Below are 24488 nucleotides of genomic sequence, written 5' to 3' on the forward strand. Positions count from 1 at the left end.
CTTTTTTCCCTACTACTTTTTTCTTCGTCTCCTTCCCCTCTTCTTTCTTTCTTCCCTGCTCCCCCCACTTCCCTCTTTCTCTTTCTTGCTTTTTCCTTCTTTCTAAGTTCCATAACGAAGTACTTTTGGGGGAAAGTTTAAAAAGAAATAAATCTTTTATTTTCAGAGCCAGAGGAATTTTTTTTTTTTTTTTTTTTTTTGGCCAGAGATTTATTTGCAGCTGAAAGAACTGGGGAAATATATAGGCCAAAAGCCTCTTTCTTATTCAGGCCAAATGTCCATGGAAAGTACTGAAAGGACTGAACTTCATGGTGACCTTAGCAAATACATTTTTGGAAAAAGCAGATTGGAGTATGGTTTCTACCCATGCCCATGCCTCTCTCGTCCTCTTTCCCAGCCCCACCCAATGGAGAGTCCCCTCCTGCAATCAAAGGACACGAAGTGGCACTGAAGACAGGGGTGGCTAACGCCAGCTATATGTCATCTGGAATCTGACAACTGTCAGTTCTACAGTCTCTTAGGAGTCATTGATCAATATACTGCATGAGATAAAGACACATAGCCTGCAACTGCAGCCCTCATATTTCCATCCCTGTTTATTTACTAAGAAGGCAATATGGAGTGGTAGTTAAAAGCACCAATCCCAACTCTGCTATTTACATACTACGTATCTTCAAGAAGAGGACAGCTTCTCCAAGATTCCATTTCCCCGTCTCTGAGAAGAAGAATAACCATGGCACCCATCCGATGAGGCTGTGCGTTCAAATGCTTAGCCCAGCACCTTCCTCAAGTAATCTACAGCCACTGGTAGTGAGTATGGATAATTCAGTTAGCTGGGAACTCAACTCATCAAATTATCATCTAGCCCATGCTTTCCACGACGAAAAACACACATCTGTTTATCAAATGCTCTTGCTGGAATCGAAGTGCGTGATACCTGGAGTACTTTACTGATCGATCAAAAACAAACAATTGAAAGAGGAAAAAAGTTAGGTCAGTGTGACTTGAACTTCTGCAGGCCCTCAGCCATTGCTGGCTGAGCTGTCTTTCCTGGATGTGTTCATACAGGGTGTGTTTAATGATCGGGTTCCGAATGCTACATCCATTGCCTTCTAGTTTTTTGAATCCACATTTTTCTCATTTTTGAAAACTGGAATAACATATTCCTGTCGCCAATTCCCTGGCCTGGCTCCCGGTTTCTGATTTCTCTAAGATTGCTGACAGTGGTTTGGTAATCACATCTGCAAGTCCTTTCTATATTCTAGAATTTAATCCAACTTGAACTCACTAGTGTCTGGTTCCCCTTTTATTATCTCTTGTGCTATCCTGGTCTTCACTTTTTCCTTAAAATCATGTTTTATATATATATTATGTTTTATATATATTATATATATTTATATATATTTTAATATATATAATGAAATACATATGAAATAATATAAATATATATATGTAACGCATGTTTATGGCTTAAAGTTTTTATTTATTTATTTATTTATTTTTTAACATCTTTATTGGAGTATAATTGCTTTGCAATGGTGTGTTAGTTTCTGCTGTATAACAAAGTGAATCAGCTATACATGTACATATATCCCCATATCTCCTCCCTCTTGCATCTCCCTCCCACCCTGCTTATCCCACCCCTCTAGGTGGACACAAATCTCGGAGCTGATCTCCCTGTGCTATGCGGCTGCTTCCCACAAGCTATCTATATTACATTTGGTAGTGTATATCTGTCCATGCCACTCTCTAACTTCGTCCCAGCTTACCCTTCCCCCTCCCCGTGTCCTCAAGTCCATTCTCTACGTCTGCGTCTTTATTCCTGTCCTGCCCCTAGGTTCTTCAGAACCATTTTTGTCCTTCTTTCTCTAATTGCTTTAGGTGTAAGGTTAGGTTTATTTGAGATGTTTCTTGTTTCTTAAGGTAGGATTGTACTGCTATAAACTTCCCTCTTAGAACTGCTTTTGCTGCATCCCATAGGTTTTGGGTCGTCATGTTTTCATTGTCATTTGTTTCTAGGTATTTTTTGATTCCTCTTTGATTTCTTCAGTGATCTCTTGGTTATTTAGTAGCATATTGTTTAGCCTCCATGTGTTTGTATTTTTTACAGATTTTTTCCTGTAATTGATATCTAGTCTCATAACGTTGTGGTCGGAAACGATACTTGATACGATTTCAATTTTCTTAAATTTACCAAGGCTTGATTTGTGACCCAGGATATGATCTATCCTGGAGAATGTTCCATGAGAACTTGAGAAGAAAGTGTATTCTGTTGTTTTTGGAAGGAATGTCCTATAAATATGAATTAAGTCCATCGTGTTTAATGTATCATTTAAAGCTTGTGTTTCCTTATTTATTTTCATTTTGGATGATCTATCCATTGGTGAAAGTGGGGTGTTAAAGTCTCCTACTATGATTGTGTTACTGTCGATCTCCCCTTTTTTTTTTTTTTAATTTTTTTTTTTTTATTTTTATTTCTGAGATATACATTTTAAAGTAATAACTAGGATTATGACTTATAACATTATACCAGAACATATAAGATTTTTAGAAATTTCATGTAATGTCTGAAACATTTATATTAACATATTTCCATACATATTTCCATACAAATACAAATATAAGATTTTTAGAAATTTCATGTAATGACTGAAACATTTATATTAACATATTTCCATACATATTTCCATACAAATACAAATATAAGATTTTTAGAAATTTCATGTAATGTCTGAAACATTTATATTAACATATTTCCATACAAATAACCCAATGAAAGTTTAGTATTAGTTGTTTTGTTTGTTTTTTTATACTGCAGGTTCTTATTAGGCATCAATTTTATACACATCAGTGTATACATGTCAATCCCAATCGCCCAATTCAGCACACCACCATCCCCACCTCACCGCAGTTTTTCCCCCTTTGTGTCCATATGTCCATTCTCTACATCTGTGTCTCAACTTCTGCCCTGCAAACTGGCTCATCTGTACCATTTTTCTAGGTTCCACATACATGCATTAATATATGATATTTGTTTTTCTCTTTCTGACTTACTTCACTCTGTATGACAGTCTCTAGATCCATCCACGTCTCAACAAATGACTCAATTTTGTTCCTTTTTATGGCTGAGTAATATTCCATTGTATATATGTACCACTTCTTCTTTATCCATTCCTCTGTTGATGGGCATTTAGGTTGCTTCCATGACCTGGCTATTGTAAATAGTGCTGCAATGAACATTCGGGTGCATGTGTCTTTTTGAATTACGGTTTTCTCTGGGTATATGCCCAGTAGTGGGATTGCTGGGTCATATGGTAATTCTATTTTTAGTTTTTTAAGGAACCTCCATATTGTTCTCCATAGTGGCTGTATCAATTTACATTCCCACCAACAGTGCAAGAGGGTTCCCTTTTCTCCACACCCTCTCCAGCATTTGTTGTTTGTAGACTTTCTGATGATGCCCATTCTAACAGGAGTGAGGTGATACCTCATTGTAGTTTTGATTCGCATTTCTCTAATAATTAGTGATGTTGAGCATCTTTTCATGTGCTTCGTGGCCGTCTGTATGTCTTCTTTGGAGAAATGTCTATTTAGGTCTTCTGCCCATTTTTGGATTGGGGTGTTTGTTTCTTTGATATTGAGCTGAATGAGCTGTTTATATATTTTGGAGATTAATCCTTTGTCCGTTGATTCGTTTGCAAATATTTTCTCCCATTCTGAGGGTTGTCTTTTCGTCCTGTTTATGGTTTCCTTTGCTGTGCAAAAGCTTTGAAGTTTCATTAGGTCCCACTTGTTTATTTTTGTTTTTATTTCCATTACTCTAGGAGGTGGATCAAAAAAGATCTTGCTGTGATTTATGTCAAAGAGTGTTCTTCCTATGTTTTCCTCTAAGAGTTTTATAGTGTCCAGTCTTATATTTAGGTCTCTAATCCATTTTGAGTTTATTTTTGTGTATGGTGTTAGGGAGTATTCTAATTTCATTCTTTTACATGTAGCTATCCAGTTTTCCCAGCACCACTTATTGAAGAGACTGTCTTTTCTCCATTGTATATCTTTGCCTCCTTTGTCATAGATTAGTTGACCATAGGTGCGTGGGTTAATCTCTGGGCTTTCTATCTTGTTCCATTGATCTATGTTTCTGTTTTTGTGCCAGTACCATATTGTCTTGATTACTGTAGCTTTGTAGTATAGTCTGAAGTCAGGGAGTCTGATTCCTCCAGCTCCATTTTTTTGCCTCAAGACTGCTTTGGCTATTCGGGGTCTTTTGTGTCTCCATACAAATTTTAAGATGATTTGTTCTAGCTCCGTAAAAAATGCCATTGGTAATTTGATAGGGATTGCATTGAATCTGTAGATTGCTTTGGGTAGTATACTCATTTTCACAATGTTGATTCTTCCAATCCGAGAACATGGTATATCTCTCCATCTGTTGGTATCATCTTTAATTTCTTTCATCAGTGTCTTATAGTTTTCTGCATACAGGTCTTTTGTCTCCCTAGGTAGGTTTATTCCTAGGTATTTTATTCTTTTTGTTGCAATGGTAAATGGGAGTGTTTCCATAATTTCTCTTTCAGATTTTTCATCATTAGTGTATAGGAATGCAAGAGATTTCTGTGCATTAATTTTGTATCCTGCAACTTTACCATATTCATTAATTAGCTCTAGCAGTTTTCTGGTGGCAGTTTTAGGATTCTCTATGTATAGTATCATGTCATCCGCAAACAGTGACAGTTTTACTTCCTCTTTTCCAATTTGTATTCCTTTTATTTCTTTTTCTTCTCTGATTGCCGTGGCTAGGACTTCCAGAACTATGTTGAATAATAGTGGTGAGAGTGGACATCCTTGTCTCGTCCCTGATCTTAGAGGAAATGCTTTCAGTTTTTCACCATTGAGAATGATGTTTGCTGTGCGTTTGTCATATATGGCCTTTATTATGTTGAGGTAGGTTCCCTCTATGCCCACTTTCTGGAGAGTTTTTATCAGGAATGGGTGTTGAATTTTGTCAAAAGCTTTTTCTGCATCTATTGAGATGATCATATGGTTTTTATTCTTCAATTTGTTAATATGGTGTATCACATTGATTGATTTGCGTATATTGAAGAATCCTTGCATCCCTGGGATAAATCCCACTTGATCGTGGTGTATGATCCTTTTAATGTGTTGTTGGATTCTGTTTGCTAGTATTTTGTTGAGGATTTTTGCATCTATATTCATCAGTGATATTGGTCTGTAATTTTCTTTTTTTGTAGTGTCTTTGTCTGGTTTTGGTATCAGGGTGATGGTGGCCTCATAGAATGAGTTTGGGAGTGTTCCTTCCTCTGCAATTTTTTGGAAGAGTTTGAGAAGGATGGGTGTTAGCTCTTCTCTAAATGTTTGATAGAATTCACCTGTGAAGCCATCTGGTCCTGGACTTTTGTTTGTTGGAAGATTTTTAATCACAGTTTCAATTTCATTACTTGTGATTGGTCTGTTCATATTTTCTGTTTCTTCCTGATTCAGTCTTGGAAGGTTATACCTTTCTAAGAATTTGTCCATTTCTTCCAGGTTGTCCATTTTATTGGCATAAAGTTGCTTATAGTAGTCTCTTAGGATGTTTTGTATTTCTGCGGTGTCTGTTGTAACTTCTCCTTTTTCATTTCTGATTTTATTGATTTGAGTCCTCTCCCTCTTTTTCTTGATGAGTCTGGTAATGGTTTATCAATTTTGTTTATCTTCTCAAAGAACCAACTTTTAGTTTTATTGATGATCTCTCCTTTTATGGCTGTTAGCACTTGCCTTATGTATTGAGGTGCTCCTATGTGGGGTGCATAAATATTTACAATTGTTATATCTTTTTCTTGGATGGATCCCTTGATCATTATGTAGTGCCCTTCTTTGTCTCTTGTTAATAGTCTTTATTTTAAACTCTGTTTTGTCTGATATGAGAACTGCTACTCCAGCTTTCTTTTGATTTCCATTTGCATGGAGTATCTTTTTCCATCCCCTCACTTTCAGTCTGTATGTGTCTCTAGGTCTGAAGTTGGTCTCTTGTAGACAGCATATATACGGGTCTTGTTTTTGTATCCATTCAGCCAGTCTATGTCTTCTGGTTGGAGCATTTAATCCATTTACATTTAAGGTAGTTATCAATATGTATGTTGCTATTACCATTTTCTTAATTGTTTTGGGTTTGTTATTGTAAGTCTTTTCCTTCTCTTGTGTTTCCTGCCTAGAGAAGTTCCCTGAGCATTTGTTGTAAAGCTGGTTTGGTGGTGCTGAATTCTCTTAGCTTTTGCTTGTCTGTAAAGGTTTAAATTTCTCCATTGAATTTGAATGAGATCCTTTCTGGGTAGAGTATTCTTGGTTGTAGGTTTTTCCCTTTCATCACTTTAAATATGTCCTGCCACTCCCTTCTGGCTTGCAGAGTTTCTGCTGAAAGATCAGCTGTTAACCTTATGGGGATTCCCTTGTATGTTATTTGTTGTTTTTCCCTTGCTGCTTTTAATATTTTTTCTTTGTATTTAATTTTTGATAGTTTGATTAATATATGTCTTGGCGTGTTTCTCCTTGGATTTATCCTGTATGGGACTCTGTGTGCTTCCTGGACTTGACTATTTCCTTTCCCATATTAGGGAAGTTTTCAACTATAATCTCTTCAAATATTTTCTCAGTCCCTTTCTTTTTCTCTTCTTCTTCTGGGACCCCGATAATTCGAATGTTGGTGCGTTTAATGTTGTCCCAGAGGTCTCTGAGACTGTCCTCAATTCTTTTTTTTTTTTTTTAGGCCTTGAGACCATTGGTTATGTTATTTTTTGTTTTTGTTTTTTAAATTATTTATTTGTTTATTTATTTATTTATTTATGGCTGTGTTGGGTCTTTGTTTCTGTGCGAGGGCTTTCTCTAGTTGCGGCAAGTGGGGGCCGCTCTTCATCGCGGTGCACGGGCCTCTCATTATTGCGGCCTCTCTTGTTGCGGAGCACAGGCTCCAGACGCGCAGGCTCAGTAATTGTGGCTCACGGGCCTAGTTGCTCCGCGGCATGTGGGATCTTCCCAGACCAGGGCTCGAACCCGTGTCCCCTGCATTGGCAGGCAGATTCTCAACCACTGCGCCACCAGGGAAGCCCCTGTCCTCAATTCTTTTCATTCTTTTTTCTTTATTCCTCTCTGCGGTAGTTATTTCCACTATTTTATCTTCCAGGTCACTTATCTGTTCTTCTGCCTCAGTTTTTCTGCTATTGATTCCTTCTAGAGAATTTTTAATTTCATTTATTGTGTTGTTCATCATTGTTTGTTTGCTCTTTAGTTCTTCCAGGTCCTTGTTAAACTTTTCTTGTATTTTCTCCATTCTATTTCCAAGATTTTGGATCATCTTTACTATCATTACTCTGAATTCTTTTTCAGGTAGACTGCCTATTTCCTCTTCGTTTGTTTTGTCTGGTGGGTTTTTACCTTGTTCCTTCATCTGCTGTGTGTTTCTCTGTCTTCTCATTTTGCTTAACTTACTGTGTTTGGGGTCTCCTTCTTGCAGGCTGCAGGTTCATAGTTCCCGTTGTTTTTGGTGTCTGCCCCCAGTGGCTAAGGTTGGTTCAGTGGGTTGTGTAGGCTTCCTGGGGGAGGGGACTGGTTCCTGTGTTCTGGAGGATGAGGCTGGATCTTGCCTTTCTGGTGGGCAGGACCACATCTGGTGATGTGTTTTGGGGTGTCTGTGACCTTATTATGATTTTAGGCAGCCTCTCTGATAATGGGTGGGGTTGTGTTCCTGTCTTGCTATTTGTTTGGCATAGGGTGTCCAGCACTGTAGCTTGCTGGTCATTGAGTGGAGCTGGGTCTTAGCGTTGAGATGAAGATCTCTGGGAGAGCTTTCGCCGTTTGATATTACCTGGACCCGTTTGATATTATTGGACCCTGGTGGACCAATATCCTGAACTCGGCTCTCCCACCTCAGAGGCACAGGCCTGACACCCGGCCGGAGCACCAAGACCCTGTCTGCCACATGGCTAGGATGAAAAGGGAGAAAAATAAAAAATAAAAAAAAAAGTAAAATAAAGTTATTAAAGTAAAAAATAAAAAAACTATTATTAAAAATAAAAAAGTAATAAAAAATTTAAAAAAAGAAAGAAAGAAAAAAGACAGCAACCAAACCAATAATCAAATCCACCAATGATAACAAGCACTAAAAACTACACTAAAAAAAAAAAGGACAGACAGAACCCTAGGACAAATGGTAAAAGCAAAGAAGGCACAGCATGGCGGTAAAGGTTATCCCTTAGGGTCTGCTGGTACTCATGATCAGGTGACCCTTTCTGGAACCACTGATTGAGAAAATGTAGCAGGTCCTTGTTCAGGTTTCCTCCTGATGAATGATAGTCAAAGAAGATAGGCTTTGAATCCAAAAAGTAAGTGAAAGTTTTTAAAATATGGTTAAGCAAAATGATGAGGCCAGAAATCATTGGTAATCCTAGCACAAAGAGATAATAATGGCACTTTCTGATTTGGTGTAACACCTTTCCAGTATTTTGCTGTGTGGAAACAGATACACAATCTGTTGGATAAACAAAGCATGAAGATGTCTCCATATAATTCTTTTTCTACATCTTTACATTTAATGTTAGCATAGGCTTCAGTGTAGGAATGTGAGATCCTTTTTACTGAGTTCAGCCCCTTTGTTTGAGCACTTTGGCTTTTCAGCTGTTTGCCGCGTTATCAAGGTTACAGTCACGACATTGGTAAACGGAGCACGTGCTCAGTAAACAGCCTCTGATATCCTTAAGCAGGGAGGCTCCAGAGGCACGAGAACACAGACTTCAGAGTTAGAGGTGCCGTGTACTGATGCTTCTCATCCTTCTCCTATATGGCTGACCTCAGGCAAATCACCCCATTCCTCAGGGACTCAGACTCCATTCTGAGAACTCTCTCCTGCTAAAGGGCGTGACAGACAGTGGCTCCCAGAATGGGTTCTTGTGAAGGTTAAGTGGGACCCTGAATATAATGCTTACAGCACAGTGCTTGGTTCTTAAGGAATATCTGAAAAATGGTAGCTGCTGCTGTTACTATTATTTATGTCGTAAGATCCTGTATGGTTCAAGGTCTATGTACCTTCAAAGTAAAGACATTGTTAGAAGTCAATGACTCCCTTAATTCTGGAATTTACATTTTGAACTCAATGCAGTGAATGGAATCCAACAGCCTACCATAAATAGCATCAGCATGAGGACTCACATGGAGACACTCATTTCAGATGTATAACAGTTCTGCTGTGACAGGACATACATGATCCTAAAAATTATCACGCAATGCAAAGTAGCGCAAGGAATACCACAGGGCTCATGGGAAATGGGGCTACAGCAGAGGCTCTCAGTTACTCATAAAATCTCGAAATCTCATGTAATTTTGCCCCTCTCCCCAGGGAACACTTGGCAATGTCTACAAACATTTTTGTTTGTCACAACTGGGAGGGGGTGGGCAGGAGAGGAGGTGGTGCTACTGGAGTCTAGTAGGTGGAGGCCAGGGTTGTTGCTAAATCCCCTCCCCTGCACAGGACAGCCCGCACGGCACAAAATGATCCAGCCCCAAATGCCAATAGTAACAAGGTTGAGAAACCCTGGGTTAGAGGTACAACACTCAAAAACTTGTCAGCAATACATTAAAAAAAAAAAAAAAAAGAATAGGAATCTAATAAAAACAGAAACACTGTTTTACCTATGTTAATTGGTGAAAAAATGCATAAATAACTGCAATAAATATACATTTTGCCTTGAAAAAGACCTGTCGTTGCCTGTGGAAATGGGTGTTGGAAGGGTCTCAGCTTGTGAGCAATTATGAAGTGGTGGAAGCAGGGTTATCTAAAACTGGATGGAAAGCTCTAGTACCAGATGTGGATGGTGTGGAGTGAACCAAGGTAGCTGGTGGATGTCTGAGGGTGTGTGTGTGTGTGTGTGTGTGTGCGTGTGTGTATTTTGTGTATTCCCACACAGCCCAGTTCAGCTCGGGACAGTTTTCTATGCTCGTCAAGTGTTTTTTTGGGGACGAAATCTTGCATAAGCTAACATGAAATTTGACTATATCCAAATTATTCCCTAATATATCAATGGCACTGGAACAAATCCATGGGTTCAAAACATGTCTCAGAGCAGAACTGACTGTCCATATTTACATATTTACTGAATTGACTAAAACTATACTTCACAGCAACAATGATTCTCGAAAGTGCGATAGACTGCATTTTCAAAGAGACCTTCAACCAACAGAAATTATCAGACAGAAATGTTCCAGAGAAGCCCTGTTTAAATAAAACCCTTTCACATGCCATTGTATATAGCACAAGACTTTTCCATGACCTGGCAAGTGGCCTATACTATTTATAACAGTCTATTTAAAATTCTGTATAATGCTGAAATATTTAAGGATGAAATTATATGATATGAGGAATTTGCTTCAAAATAATCCCAGATGGGGACAGTGAGTATTGGGACTAAGAGGAAACAGGAACGGTCACGTGTTCATATATGAAATTAGAAGATGGGAACATGGGGCTTGGTTATAATCTCTCTACTTTTGTGTGATAAAAAGAAAGAGTTAATTATGTCTAAGCAGTGCATTTGCAAGCAGGTTCATATAAATACTGATTTTAAATGGTGATTTTTAAATGGCTGTTTTTGAACATAGGGTTCCTGTGTAGCTATTGCAGTGAAATATCACGTTAAAAAGACAGGCTGTACTGCAGGTATTTAAAGCATGCTTTCTTTCTGCAGTTTCCAAAGGACTGGGTCTTATAAGTAGAGTATGATGACTAGTAAAATCAGGTGTCAAAAGGAGAAAATTAACACTCAAGCCAAGGTCAGTGACTAGGGCCTGTCACTCGGAGGGGTTGTTTCACAAGCTGAGAATATCATAAGCCCTCACAGTAGAGGTGAGACTGCCGGCCAGGGCCCTGGGCAGATTTGCTCCGTGGGAAGAGTGACTGAGAAGCATATCATGGTGGTTAAGTGCATGGGTGGGCCTTAGAGTCTGATCTCACTGGGGAGGCTTGATTCCACCAAGTGACCTTGGGCAAGTTAACCTAATCACTCTGAAAAATTTTGTTGCCCTTCAAGTTTGTGAAAACTGGATTCTCTATGTAAAGAAAAAAAAAAAAAAGAGTAAGATTTAAGGAAACAACATAATAAAGGCACATCAATAGATTTGCCGAAGCCCCTGAGCAACTCTGTGTTACTCTTTGGAGCATCGGATGAAAACTAGAAATACTCTCCCCTGCAAAACGCACACATGAATTCACAAAAACATTTGCATCAATGTCTGGAGAGTCACAGACCTCTTAACATCCATCCAGGGCACTGGGTTAAGAATCTGGATTACAGCTGCATCCACCTTCAGTCTAGAAGCCGAGGGGTGGAGACAGGTTAAACATGTCCCTGTCACCGCAGCTGCCCCTCCTGACCTATTTCTCCTATCTGAACTGTTTCCTCCAATCTCCAAATTCTACCCCATTCTTCCCAGTCTGTCAATTTCAGGAAGCCCTTCTCAGCCAGTGCTATCTGCAGAAATTTCTCCTCTGACCTCACAGTAAGTAACTTATCAGTGCTGCTATTTTGGTCCTTAATTGTACACTCTAAGGATGCTTGCCTGAGGATACCTGTATCTGCGTATGTGCGTGTTGCCTGTATAACTAGACTGTGAGCAACACCATTTATCACACTTCCTGGTGGATCCTCCCAGAACCAACCATGTGGAAAACTAACAAACAGATATGTGGTCTGAAATGAAATACTTGTCGATTGAATGCCTCAATCAATCTTTTACCCCTTTCCTTACTCCTTTCCCTAATACTTTAAGTTTAGTTCTCTCTGCTCCTTCTGTCTGGAGCCCCCTTTCCCCAGGACTCCCTAGCAAACTCCCATTTATGTTTTGAATCTCAGCCCAGAACCTGCAGAGAAGTCCTCTGTCCCCCACTTTCTACCTCTTTTGCCGCCCTCCTCCTCCCCAACTTCATGGGATAGCCTCTGCAAAGACCTCTGCCGTGTATCTACATGCAGCGCACCATATGGCAGTGTTTCCCCATGGGTGGTCTGCCCACTGCAGAGGATATGTGAGGCGCACTGGGTATGTGGTACACGGAGGAACAGGTTCACTTGTTCATGCATTTATTTTAATGTGCATTTGTAACAATGTAATTAATATATCAGACCCATGATTTCACAATGTATTGATTAGGATGAGGCTAAGTGAAAAAGAGACAGAAAGTCAGTTTAAAGAAAAATAGTGAGTGAGATAAGAATAGTGAGTCCCCTTGCTATGGTTTTAGAGCAAAATCTGTGAAGGTGGGGTGTGTTCATTCAGTCAGTATTTTTGAGCACAAGACTGACATTTGGAAAAGGCAGGTGTTTTGTAACATGGGCATCTGCCTTCCTAGGAGGAGGGACAGGACCTAACTCAGCTCCACACCCCCCAGAGTTGAGGCTCAGGCATGGTTTGCTGAATCAAATCATGCAGAACTGCATTAAAAAATTCTGTCACAGAATCAGCTTTGCCTCCTTAAAACACTATTTTTTCTGCTCCCTGGAACAGAGGGAAAGCAGGAAGAGGGGAAGGAAGATCACAACTCCTCTTCCCCCACCACATCCCCAAGTGATACAAATATACCGTGTTACAGGAGCCTATCCCAATCTAAGCCCACCGGATGGCTTTTTTTGTTGCTTCTGTCATCTTCCCGGCTGCTCTAGTCAGCATAAAAGCTTGCTTAGGCATGTGCAAAGAGCGGTCACTGCCCTTAGCGCAATGAACCAAGGGCTCTCAGAGCCTCCTCACCGTGAGGGGTGGTCTTACCTACCCAGGCATTTGCTAACTCCAAGGAACAAGGAGCTAGCTATGGGTGGGGGATGGCGGGGGGGCGGATTTACTGCAAGAGAGGAAAAGCAAAACTCGAAAATTGCCCAGAGGGGAAAACTGAGTCAACCAGCACCTACAGGAAAAGACTGGAGGGTGGGGATGGAGGGGGAGGTTGCAGAGGGCTCTCCCCCAGGAGGCAGCTGAAACCCCCCAGTTCTGAAGGTCTTTGTGTAAGAGGTGAGGGGCTGTGGTGGGCCCAGGGGGGTGTGGCTGGCTAGAGAACAAAGAAAGGAAAAGGGAAAGTCAAAGGTGCTTCCACTTTTCAAGGTGACTTAGTTGAATGAATCCAAGATTGAACTGGCTCTAATCACTAGTGATTCATTTTGAGAAAATCACAAAGGGGCTCTTTCCCCTCCTCCGCCCCCCCCAGTTTCCGCTTTAGGGATTTCCCAGGCTAAGAGGGCAGCCCAGCTTGAGTCACTGGGTTTAAGAAACCAAGAAATGATAACATGAAACAGATCGACTACCCTTCTAAGGACTGTTAACCCTGTGTTTACAAGAATTCTTTTAACAATAATTTACCTACAATCAAATTTGGATTCTTGTAAATCTGTTTACTGTGAGACTCCTGATTTCTTTCTTTTTTTTTTTCTTTTGCACTATATCTTCCAACTTGGAATGATCAGAGGTCCCCCTAGAAAAAAATGACAAGTTGAAATTCTCATCACTTATGTCTGCTGCTCATTACCAGGTACAGAGAGCAGCTCTCCTTCTTCATGGGGAGCAGTTAGGTATCTTTAATAGAGCGATTTTACCGGAGCATAAATATAATTTCATTTCTATTTGACTGAGAGTAACTGTTAGCATTTTTGAGTGCCTGGTGTATTCTAGGCACTTAACATACATCATTTTCTTTATTTCACAAAAGAATCCAATGAGATAAGTAATATTTCCTTATTGAACTGTTAAGAAAACTAAGACCTAGGAAAGCTAAGTGATCGATCCCCAACCACCCAGCTAATTAGAGGCAGAGCCAAGATATGAACGTCAGGTTTTATCTGTTCCAAATCATAGGTCTTTGCACTCCCCTTATTGCTGTTCGAGAAACTCTATAGAGAAAGGACTTACGGAAAGAAAAAAGGAATGAGATTTAGTAGAGGAGTCAAGTAAAATATGATTTATCACAAATATCCATAATGTATGACATATCTCTTGCTATGAAATAACTGAACAACCTCACTTCTTTTTTCATAAGCACTGGTCAGCCTCCATGAATCTCCCTGGGCATGTGCCCTAATGTCCCCTGTTCATCCCCAAGTCAGATAACCTCAAACCACACTGACATCACAATATTTATTTTGTTAACGGTTGGGAAGGTGGGGAATGGCCATTTATGGGACATGCATTTCTTATTAGACTATTTAATTCCTAGTATTTGTGAGTACCAAGACCCAGTGTTCAACAATCACTCATTTCCATGAGGACCTGAGATTCTGAAAAGAAAGTTTCATTACAATTGTGGAGTCTCTGTCATTTCCAATTCGAGGAGTATCTTCTCTTACTGTGAAATAATCGAATAGCCAGAGTCAGTATAGACGGAGAGAGAACAAAGGGCTGACATCTCTAAAAGGAGCAGAAGATGAGAGAGAGTAAAGGGAAAGCCAGTCTTCCAGGACCACACTTTGTGACTCTCTGCCATATTCATACCTCATCACTATGATGTGCCATCTTGAATATTCATGCCATTGCACCGTTTTTATTTTCTGAGTATTGGTTTCAATGCTTAATGATAATCCATGGGCTATCGTCTTCCCAGAAACAACCTCCTTATTCATGGACTGTCTGAATTGACTGCTCGATTTAGCAGTGATAAAAATAAAGTACAAGGGCTTCATGTTTCTTAATTACCAGAAAAGAGGGTAACTCGTAGTGCCGGGCCCTGAGGAGGTCTCCTCGCAAGTCCTGGTCATGTTCACCCCAGTTGCCCTCTTGGAGAGAGCTCTGTCTAGGAACTTTCAACCTTCAGTGTTGTAATGTGCTACCGTGCATGCACTTCTAGCCCTCCTTATCCCCAGGCCAAATATTGGGGTAACAACTGCCCTTTCATGATATTGTCCAGACCCTCTTAAGCCCACTCTCACACTCTGCAGCATTCTTGTAGGCTGCTAGAAAAACTGGAGCTGGACAGGCTTATAAAAAGCAAGAAACTTGCCTCCTCCTTAAAGATCCCATCCGCTCAGCATACTCTCCCTGGGGGGTTGTGCATTCTCTGGATCCCTCAACGTTCCAAGCAGAATCCTGAGCCAATAGCTTATGTTTGAGTCGAAATGAATCAAGGTAGCAAGGGCACATGTTGTCATCATTTCCCTTTACAGATGGTGAAACCAAAACCAATAGGTCAAAATCATTTGCCTGGTGTTACAAACCTAACTGATCATAAATGGTCAGGCTGGCCATTCAACGCTTAAATAAGGGGTGTCTCGGTGGTTGTTGGAGATATATTTTTAGAAGATGGATAAAGTTGGGTGTTACCTAAGTAAGGTATCAAGAGCAGAAAATGAAAGGGAATGGGGGAGCAAGAGGGGACCGTGATGTGAAGGGTCTGTGGGAAGACCTCTTGGAGTCATGGGCTATGTGGCTAAGGAAGTGAAAGCTGTCTTTGCCACAGGCGGTTGAATGTAAGCTTTTAAGAGTGTGGGCTCACACTGTCACTAACTACGGAAAGTCAGAATGAAAGATACATTTGTCTTTGCCTCAGGTTTCCTCATTTCTTAAATGTACAAATAATACCACTACCTCACAAGGTTGTTATATGGAAGAAATTAGATCAACTAGATCAGAGTTTCTCAACAGAGGCATTATGGAAATTTGGGGCTGTATAATTCCTTGCTGGGGGTGGGTGTGAGGTTATCTTGTGCACTGTGGGATGTTTAGCAGCCTCCCTGGCCTCCCAGTAGATGCCAGAACAATATCCCCTACCCTCAGTCCTGACACTCAAAAATGTCTCCAGACATTGCCAAAGGTCACCTGGGAGGCAAAATTGCCCCCAGTTGAGAACCACAGATCTAAAGGCCTTGGTATAGTGGTAGGCATACAGCAAGTATTTAATAACTCATGCTATGATTGTTTACACCCCTATCTGCTCCTTCTTCCTTTCCAAGATGTCTTTTCTTTGACCCCTTCCAAATAACGCCATGTCTTCTGCCCCATCACTTGCATTCAAAACCACCTTCCTGAGGAAGGAAACTGACAAGCCCATTTACATTGGGAGTGTTTTCATTTTAATCAGGGTACAGCACCCTAAGTCAAGCTTAAAGAGGTTAAGTTTAGGCAACAGTGATCTGGGTGAAGCAAGTATTTTAGGGAAAATTTCTTCCTAAACTCTCAGAGGACAATCTATTCAAATTGTAATGTACGTTGCCCACTTGTAAGATGTGAACGAGTGCTTCTCAAAGTGTGTTCTCTGGAACACCAGTTCTAAGGGTATGGGAGTGTTATACAGTAAGAAGGTCCTTTGGTGAAAAGAATTTGAGAAATTCTAGGTCAGTCAAAACTAAACAAATCTCTTTACTTCTCAGGCCTGCTCAGAGCTTTTAAGATGCTACTATGCACTGCGATTATTCATGAAGAGATATGGTCTGTAGCTTTTCACAAACTCATTTTTACATAGCACTAGTTTTTATGATAAAAGCCCTGCAGAAAGTAGGCATAGAGGGAACTTTCCTCAACATAATAAAGGCCATATATGACAAACCCACAGCCAACATCGTACACATAGCACTAATTTTTGTAGGCCAGGGGTCAGCAAAATACAGCCTGTAGGCCAAATCTGGTCTACTGCCTATTTTTGTAAATAAAATTTTATGGTAACACAGCCACACGCATTTATTTATATATTATCTATGGCTGCTTTCAGACTACACAGTAATTTGAGTAGTGACAGACACCCTAAGGCCTACAAAACCGAAATCCTTCACTATCTGTTGTTTGAAGGAAAACGTTTACCAACTCCTATTACAGACTGAATGGTCTGTGAGATACACACTAGGAAACACTGTTTAGAGAACCTCAGTACTGGAGGATTTTTAAAGGTCACCTAGCGCATTTGTGGCAGTGTGACTTCACCATGACCAGATCCTTCAGCATCAGCTGGGGAGCTTGTTAAAAATGCAGATGCCTGGGACCCTGTCCTGACCCACTGAATCAGAACGTGTAGAGGAAAGGCCCAAGAACTGGTGGTTAAACAAATCACCTGCCAATTCTTATGCACAACTAAATTGGGTACCCTTGACCTCATCTGATTGTTAATCTAGTACCTGAATATCCCCCTCGTGGATCCCTGGCCTCCTTTAAACCTCCATGGTGGGGAACTCACTGCTTCCCAACAGTCCCTTCTACTCTTAGTCTGGAATAATTATCAGAAAGTTCTCTATGTGGAACACGAATGTGTCTTCTAGGAATGTCTCCCCGTTGGCTTTCACTTCCTTCCAATCTCACTTGTTGCCAGATGTGGAATATATTTAAGCAGGAAGGCAGAGGGCACAGTTACTCAACCAAAACCTACATTTTCTTCTTCTCTAGATCTAATATTCCTCAGGAAGCCTTCTCTGGCTTCTCTAGACAGAGTTAAGTACATCCTGCCCTGAACTCTCAAAGTGCCCTGCAGGCTCCCCTGTGCGTGCATTCTCCACATTTCTGCAATTCAGGGTTGTAGTGAAAGGCACAGACATCTGACAAAGTCAAATAAACTTGAAGCCCTATCCCAGCCAGTGGATTCCTGGTGGTGGGCCCTTGGGCAAGGTACTTTCTCTTGGGCCTTCGTTGTCTTATCTGTGAAAAGGGTATGATCATAGCACCTACCTGGGGAGAGTTCTGAGACTATCACAGGTGCAGGGCTTAGCTCAGAGCTGGTTTCCGGTAAGTGTTCAATCAATGTCAGCAAGGAGGTGATAAGGTTGATATGGCCCCCACTGAGTGCTGAACTTCTCCAGGGAAGGGACCATCTATAACTTATCTTGCTTTGGACCCCCAGTGCCCATCACACGATAAATGCCTAAAAAGAAAAGATTTACTAAAGGAATGATTAAGTTCTAAAAAAGGGCAGATAAAACAGTGGTCAAGAGCAATGGGACTGGAAGATCATCCACCCAGTTTCAAATCCCTTCACCACCTGTTGCTTCCTGTGTGGTCCTAAGGAAAGAGCTTGATTTCTCTAAGTTTTAGTTTACTCCAGGGTAAAATAGAGTCCTTCCTTGGGTGGTTGGGAATATTAAGTAAGATAATGCAGGCAAAGCATTTAGCACATAACAAAAGGTCAATAAGTGCTAAAAAAATAATAATAATTGTTATCCTTATTACTACTATTACCATTATTGTTAATAATATCCCCTCAACATGCCCCAGTGGTTGCTGGGATAAGAGGCTTGCCTGGAAAAGATACCTTTGCTCATGGAGAAGTCTTATCTCTGGGTTTTTTTTTTTAATACTTTCTACCCTAGATCCCTTGGGAAATAGATAGCCAGGGAGACAGCTTGAAGTTGGGACTAGGATAATGGAGGCCTATGCAAATCCATCCAAGAATTATACACATAGTAAATCCTGGGGTTACAAAGCTCTGCACGGTTAACATTTCCCTCCAAGCCATAAACCAGACACTGCTCTTCCCCCCAACTGTTTGTAGCATGTTAGGTGCAGATTTAATTAAACTCCTAAACAAGGAAACGATGGTACCCAACGGAGATGGAGGAATGTCTTGTGTCCAGACCAAATAAAGGAGAAACCATAAATACCAGGGCTCTGAGACATCAACATTTATACTCAGAAAGCTCTTCTTACTGCTAAACCTGACTCTTTAATCCCTCAGAGGTCTGCCTTGATTACCTCCCTCTGAGTTGAGACTTTTGGCCAAATATGAGCACCTGCTTCTAAAGAGGTCAAGTAAGTTGAATGTTTAATGTCCTACTCTATGAGCTGGATACTGGTCAAGGCCCTGGGGGCAAAAGATAGACACACAGTTCTTTCCCTTATGGAGCTAATAGTCCAGTGGGGGACAGAAACATCAACCAGAGAATCACATTCATAAATGTAAAATTACAAGGAAGAGTATTACGAAGTAAAGACTCAGCGGTGCTTTGAGATCATATAATGGTTAATTGTCTGCAAGGAGGACAGGGAAATTTTCCATTGGGAGCTAATACAATCAGTGGAGATCTGATGGATGGACAGGAGTTCTTTAGATAACAGGAATAGGGGATTGGTTTGGAGAGTGATGCTGGCAGAGGAATAGCATGTGCAAAGGCCCTGTGAAAGGAGGGAAGAAGGTATCTCAGAGGAACTGAAAGGAGGCCTGCATGGTGATAAGAGCAAAGAGCATGGTACAAAATGAAGCTGGAGAGGAGAGGGAGGTCAGAACTATGGCAACACATAGTCGGCCTAACAAATATGGTGTTTATTGTAAGAGCAAAGAGAAGCCATTGAAATATTATGAGCAGTGGACTGATGGAATGTGCATTTCAAAAAAATCAGAAGAGACTACATTGAAGAGACCAGCTGGGAAGCTATTACAGGTTGTGTGGCAAGAGACGATGGTGGCATGGACTGTGTGATGACAGTGAAGCTGAAGAGACGTAGACGACAGACCCAAGAGATGGAACTGAGATGAGAAAACAACACTTTAGATTTGAAACTAGGAAATGCATAGCTCCATTCTTCTAAAATATAACATGGGAATTTAAAAGCCTCCAAAGATAGAAAACAGACAGTTATTCAGTCTTACTAGGCAATGCTAATGACATTACAAATCCATACTGCTGCATTACAAACTTAACTTAAGAACTATTTGCATGATTTTCAATAAGGGTGCCAAGATCATTCAATGGGGAGAGGACAGTCTTCTCAACAAATGGTGTTGGCAAAACTGGATGTCCATAGCCAAGAGAATAAAACCGGACTCTTACTCAATACCACATAGAAAAATTAACTCAGAAATGGATCAAAGACCTAAGACTATAAAACTCTTAGAAGAAAACATAGCGCAAAAGCGTCATGGTATTGGATTTGGCAATGATTTCTTGGATATGACACTAAAAGCAAAGGTAGCAACTGAAAAAATTAACTGGAATTCATGAAAATTAGAAAATTTTGTGCATCAAAAGACACTGTCAACAGAATAAAAAAGCAACCCACAGAATGGGAGAAAATATTAGCAAATCATATATTTGATTAGGGATTAATATGCAGGATCTATATAGAACTCCTAAAACGGAACTGCAAAAGACAAACAAACAAACAAAAACCTGATTCAAAATAGAGCAAGGATCTGAATAGACACTTCTCCACAGAAGATATGCAAATGACCAACAAGCACATGAAAAGATGTTCAATATCACTAATCATTAGGGAAAGGCAAATCAAAACTACAATATGCCACCTCAAACCCATAAGGAGGGCTACTATCAAAAAATTTAAAAAGCAATGTGTTGGTGAAGAAATGGAGAAATTGGAACCCTTGTGCACTGTTGGTGGAAATGTAAAACGGTAGAGTTACTGTAGAGAACAAAAAATTAAAAACAGAATCACCATATGATTCAGCAATCCCACTTGTGACATATATTCCCAAAAGAACCGAAAGCAGGGTCTCAAAGAGATGGGCACTCCCATGTTCACAGCAGCATTATTCACAATAGTTGAAACACGGAAACAACCCAAGAGTTCACTGACGGATGAGTGGATAAACAAAGTGTGGTATATTCAGACAATTGAGTATTATTCAGCCTTAAGAAGGAAGGAAATTCTGACACACGCTACAACATGGATGAAACGTGAGGACATTATGTTAAGTGAAATAAGCTAGTCACAAAAAGTCAAATACAGTATTTGACTTTTTGTAGTACAGATGCTACTTATATGAGGAACTTAGCGTAGTCAAATTCATAGAAACAACATGGGGTGTATTTTTCAATTGGTCGATGAAAAGAGTTCTGGAGATGGATGGTGGCGATGGTAGCACAACATTATGAATATGTTTAATACCGCTGACCTTTCCACTTAAAATGATTAAAATGGGAAATTTTATGTTATATATATTTTACCACAATAAAAATTTGGGGAAATAATCTGGCACAAACTTAAGGATTCACTGTGAAGGGCACAACATGGAGACTGACTGCCTATGCTCTGGTTAAGTGGAGTATATAATTCCATGACAAAAATTCCAAGTTAAAAGAAAGGACTATCTGCAGTAGTACAGAGGGTTTGAGACTAGCATCAGAGGCAGAAGAGAGTGAGTTCAAATCCAGCTCAGCCACTTCCTGGCAAGTGACTAGTAATACGTTCATCTTGACCCTCAGTTTTCTCATCAGTACAAAGGAAATGATGAACCTGGCCTTGTTGGGTTATGATGAGGTCAGAAGGAGATTAGGTGAGAATTAAATGTTGATCATGTGTTTCACCTGCCTGGTACTGAGCCTGGACTACATATATGTTAGCTTGTATCTCCAAATAAAACACTGCCCCATAGAAACAGACACAACAGAAAGATGAAGGGTGATTTCTTCAAGGATGGGAAAGTTGTACCATGTTCTCCATCCCTAGCAGGATAGAAGATCATCTTCAACAGTGGGTGATGGACGAGAATCACAGGCGTAGAGCAACCTCTCACAAGCCTAAGGATAGGGCAATGTGTTTCAAACTTTTCTGGATCACAATCCTCAGAAAGAAATACATTATATGCTGTGAGCCAGTAATACACTCTGCTATTGTCCATTTGATTTCATTGTATTTCATTTAAAAAAAATCTGGTCATGACTCACCAAAGTGATTTCCTGACCCTTAGGTCACAACCCACAGTTTGAAAAACACCCAATTAGGAAATTCACATTCAAGCCCTTTCAGGAAGACTTCCGGAAACACGCTCACCCTATGGAGGTTGTTCCCACACTTGAATTTCCTTGGCTTATATAATTCCAGGCTGTGCCACACCATGAATTCATAACTCTTCTCTTGCCTCCCTAGAAACATTCACTGTTGGTATGTCCTTCCTACCCTACCCTCCTAGTCTCCTTTGTTACTTTACATCCAGGAGACCTCATTTAAGGTGCTGGGACAGTTTAATATATATTTATGATGGTGGAGGTAAGGGCAGATGACCAGAGAAACTAGCATCTGTTCAAGTTACCTGTGTTGGCCCAGCACCGGCTCTGTGCCTTGCACTGTGCAAAGCTTAGGAAGAGGTGGCACATGTTTAGTCCATCTTAACCAAAACCAGAATCCTCAAGAAACATTTTTTTGTGTGTTACATTGCATTCAACCACTATGACACTTGATCATCCACAAAGGGTATCTATAAGAAACTTTACACTGGATTAATTAGGATACCATATTCCCAGACCATGCCAAGTACCCAAGATAACCACATACTTAGAATGGAACACAACTGCTTTTTTACACAGAGAAAAGACACAAAGGGATTTCAACACTTATCCTTGAGTCGGAAATGAACTAAGAATCACGGTTGACTTTTTTCTTTGTGAAAAGTTTAAACATGTATTACCCCACGTTACTGACTCTGTCAAATATGTGTTTAATTAGGTAATGTATATTGCCTCCATGTTTTCAGACCACATTTTTTTGTAAACATCTGACTTGATAAGGCAGCTGTGGATTTTATTTATTTGGAATCTCTGATCTCCACTCATGGTACCCTGAAATTTCCTTTTATGGTAGACAATAGATTTTGAAATTAAGTAATTAAGGCTGTACTGCTGAGAAGTAATACATCCATTTATACAGGTCAACTAATTTTCAAAAGTATTGTTCACCTAACCAAAAAGGAAGTGGTCCACACCTCTAAAAATCAGAGGGCCAGTCATCACTTTGGACACATTATGTGCTCAAATACTCACACAGAGCTGACAATGTACTGATAATAATGAGCTAAGTTCCAGAAAACGTTGTGAAATAATGTGATGGTTAAGAACATTAGAAAACAACAGAGTTATTGGAAATGATAGTGTGGATATTTGCACAGTAGTATGTACTATACAAAATGTTTTCATTCAATTGATTATTCATCCTTATAGTCATCATTTATGAAGTGTCTGTGAGGTATAATCAGTTTGCTAGATACCTCATATTCATACTTTGTGAGTAACCCCAGGTGTGCTCTGCTTGAACGAAACCTTATACATAAAAGTCTGAATTGAATATATACCTCACAGATATAGTGAGATCCATATGAAGAAAATTGTTGAGTTTTTAAAACTACATACATACTTTAAAATGTTTCCTTTACAAACACTGAAACTACAGACATTTGGGGAGATTGCAGACCCCAAGGATAAGGGGAAAAAGGCTTAGGCTTTGGAGTCAGAAATACCTAGCTTCAAATCCTTGAAATTAACTTAAACCTCAACTTTGTCATCTATAACTTCTGGAAGATAGCAGTATGTATGTCAAAGGATTGTGGACAAGCACACACGATGTAATGCAGCTCAAGTTCATAGCACAATCAAGCACAGGGTAAGCTCCCAATGTCAATATATTAGAACTACTCTGTAATATAAGATTTATTTGCATGGTACATAAAATGAAATATTTCTCAGTGGTTGAAATACACATATTTTTCAAATATATGGGTTTGTTCTATTACCTATGATGCTGAAGAAGAATGATTATATGAGGAATAAGCTTGGCAGGGAATATGTCAGCATCAAATATTTGAATTTTCATGTTTTCACAACTCTTATCCCCTAAATGAAATCCTTTTGACACTCATCTTATTTTCTTGGGCTTTTTTATCTTGCTCACTTACTAAGTACTCACACTGTGTATTTGAGGATCTACAGAACTCACGTGAGACATAATCCCTGCTCTCACAGAGTCTACCTGCTAAAAAGACAAGATGTACTTGAAAAGGTAATCTTTGGGAGTGGGGATTGTGTCGCTAAACTTTGTGAAAGAAAGAAAGCAAGTTATTCACTCCTTTCCTCATGTCTTGCTCACTGGGTGGCGGTTTTAATGAGATAAAAATACTTAACCATCTTCTTGCACTTTCAAGTTTGATGAGTCTTTCATTTGAGTGAGAAGAAAGCCAAGCTGAGATGTTATCATACTAAGGTACTTTAGGAAGTCCATAATCATTATAACAGTAATATCATTCATTAAGTCCCTACTGAGCGCTGGGCACCCAGGGAAAGTTTTGTTGGGTCGAATATAAGTAAATACTTTTAGATTAAACCTATTTAACTACCAAATGCTAAACATATATTATTGATTAATAATTAGAATGGACTTACTAGTTGCCATGTACCTAGTTAAGCAATTCACATACATTATTTTTTATTCTTTGGCTGCATTGGGTCTTTGTTGCGGTGCGCGGGCTTCTCATAGCGGTGGCTTGTCTTGTTGCGGAGCACAGGCTCTAGGTGCGCGGGTTTCAGTAATTGTGGCTTGGGGGCTCAGTAGTTGTGGCTTGCAGGCTCTAGAGCGCAGGCTCAGTAGTTGTGGCACATAGGCTTAGCTGCTCCGCGGCATGTGGGATCTTCCCGGACCGGGGCTCGAACCCGTGTCCCCCGCATTGGCAGGTGGATTCTTAACCACTGCACCACCAGGGAAGTCCCACATACATTAATTTGTTTACCTAAAACAATGATCCCATGAGATGAATATATCATCCCTATTTTATA

At 40.0% G+C, this 24488-nt stretch overlaps 1 protein-coding gene across 11 annotated transcripts in view; it reads left to right on the plus strand.

The window, feature by feature from the left end:
- The window catches only part of LOC309637527 (uncharacterized protein), a 432423-nt gene that overhangs the window by 221494 nt on the left and 186441 nt on the right, over positions 1-24488 (plus strand). The gene's annotated exons all lie outside the window — the stretch shown is intronic.

Source organism: Balaenoptera physalus, assembly GCF_965194825.1.
Source record: "Balaenoptera physalus genome assembly, chromosome: 11".
NCBI lineage: Eukaryota > Metazoa > Chordata > Mammalia > Artiodactyla > Balaenopteridae > Balaenoptera > Balaenoptera physalus.